Below are 2,477 nucleotides of genomic sequence, written 5' to 3'. Positions count from 1 at the left end.
CAATGTTCAGTAAATCTTCCACTTTGATGTTTAGTCAAATCTTCCTCATTTTACACACTCTACTGCAGCAGAAATCCATTAAAACTGGGAATGCTGGATTTGTAATCATTCACTGTCAGAAATGGTGACTACCTGTCTGGTCTTAGGACGGACACTCAGCCTTTTCAGTGATGTGTCCGGCGTCCGACGCAACCCATTAGCCGGATGCTATTTGTCTGGCTTTTAAAGAAAATGGGCCATGGTTCAGTTTATATAACGCAACTCAGCACCCACGGTTGTCACAATTGGTCTGTGATTGGCCAAGAGTGGCTTCAGTTAAAAACGACTTATATCATTGTTGCAATAAAGTGTAAACAAAGCTTCACGTGTGACTATCTGATGACATCATTTCCTCGCCGAGATTTTACAACAGTTCTAGCAAACATGCCAAAATGGTGGACATCTTTTACCATTGAATGGACAAAAGAGCACGATTTCTCACCAAAAGCAAGCGAGACTTGTTCCACAGTTTCTGCACGCTTTGCTGGTGTGACGCGGACGTGAGCAGTAGGGGCAAAACAGCCGTACAACGTCACGCGGAGAGTGCGAAACATAGAAGAAGGAGGCAAGCAGCAGGTGTGTCAACATTGAAAATATTTTTTTTTCAAGAACCCTCATCACCTCTGGATAACAAAATACCCGCAGCTGAACTTTGTAAAGTTGTTCACTTCTTTTGAGCAGTTCAATGCTCACATCATTTTTACAAGAAAAACACAATGCTTAAAAGTATGAGAGGGAAACACATGCAAAACTATTTTTAGGAAATGAAAAGGTAATCAAAGACTCAATAAAAAACAGAAATAGTAAGCACTCACTGCTTTTAACTGATGTGCGCAAGTATTGGACGTATTGCCGCGTAGAAGGAATTGCAGAGCACCGGTAGTGTTCGTTGAGTGACAGTGACAATAGATAGCATCACCTCGAGCCTCCATTGCGCACATAAAACATGGTGCCCTACATAGGTCAAAACATGTACTAAATATTATAGATTTTTAAGTCAATGGCAATATTTTATGTGTTTCTTATAACCTATTTTACTAAAAGAGAACAATTGTCGCTTATTAGAGCCTACAAGCCTTTAAGTCTGAGGTTCCCTTTAAAGGGGAACTGAAGACCGTTCCGGATTTTGGTGTAATTTTATGAATATAAACTTGGGACAAGTTCGTCAAAACAACCATGACATTATCAACACGTAATTGTAAGGATAATTTGCGTTTTTTTAGTTTTTTTGCACTCCGTTAATGGTCCCTTCGCAAACCCGGAAGTGTGACGTAGGCAACAGAAGACTATTCACAGCTAACATAGCAGCAACAACGATGTCAGTGATATTTCCACCAAAGGTAACCATTCAGGATCGCTCTTTCGTGACGCTACCGATGGCAAAGGCTCCCAGGAAAGATGAACTACAATTAATCCCTACATGTTTGAACCTGAGGCGTCAGATGACGGCGATTTACTTGACACAGCAGATGGCGTCATGACGCCAATTGACAGCTCGACACTTCACGAACGGGAGAGTGAGTGGTAAATCCAGCATCGTGATTTTTTTATTAGAATGCGATTACATGGTTGTATATTTTTCCATGCTCTACACGTAGCTAAAACTGGATATTAGGTAATGGGACAGCTCCTACCGATATAAATATGATAAAGCTAGCCCAAATGTGCCTAAATGAATGCTCTACACGTAGCTAAAACTGGATATTAGGTAATGGGACAGCTCCTACCGATCTAAATATGATAAAGCTAGCCCAAATGTGGCTAAATGAATGCTCTACACATAGCTAAAACTGGATTTTAGGTAATGGGACAGCTCCTACCGATCTAAATATGATAAAGCTAGCCCAAATGTGGCTAAATGAATGATATGTTATTGATATTTCAAAATAAATGACAAAACCATTTTATTTTCCAGGTGTTGCTGTAAACCGTCAAGTAATTACCCTTCCAAGAGTATGCCTGTGTCATCAGGAGATCCCAGACGTGAGAGCCAAACTTGCGGAGGCTGAAGCACTGACAGGGGCATGAATTTCATTAAAAAAATAAAACCATAAATTGTTAACAACATTGACACATTTTGTTGACTGTTTAATGTATTCTATTGGTATATAATATATTGTAATTATATTACATTCTGAAAAAATATTCAATAGGCCGCAATAATAAATGATACCAGGTTTATGTTGACTCAGCATTAGCTTTCGTTGTCAGATTGTGACACAACATGTTATACCAAGCACACAACGGCACACATCAAAGAGCATAATTTTAGTAAGCAACACAAAGTTAGGATAGCAACGGACTAGCGCAACATTGAAAAATGATAATGGCAGTGGGAAATATGTATTTACTCTTTTCTGTAGCATGAAGTGTTCTCTATACAAAGATAATGCATTATCATTAAAATATGAAGGTAACTTGATTTTTCTTTTAAAAAA

At 38.9% G+C, this 2,477-nt stretch overlaps 1 long non-coding RNA gene across 1 annotated transcript; it reads left to right on the top strand.

Moving 5' to 3' along the window:
• Positions 1-1,169: 1,169 nt before the first annotated feature.
• LOC130918471 (uncharacterized) lies at positions 1,170-2,106 on the top strand. Its single transcript, XR_009063761.1, has 2 exons — positions 1,170-1,563; positions 1,955-2,106. It is a non-coding gene; the product is annotated as an uncharacterized LOC130918471 (long non-coding RNA).
• Positions 2,107-2,477: the final 371 nt, after the last annotated feature.

This window comes from Corythoichthys intestinalis, chromosome 7 (assembly GCF_030265065.1).
Source record: "Corythoichthys intestinalis isolate RoL2023-P3 chromosome 7, ASM3026506v1, whole genome shotgun sequence".
Lineage (NCBI taxonomy): Eukaryota > Metazoa > Chordata > Actinopteri > Syngnathiformes > Syngnathidae > Corythoichthys > Corythoichthys intestinalis.
This window is presented reverse-complemented; position numbering and strand designations above follow the sequence as displayed.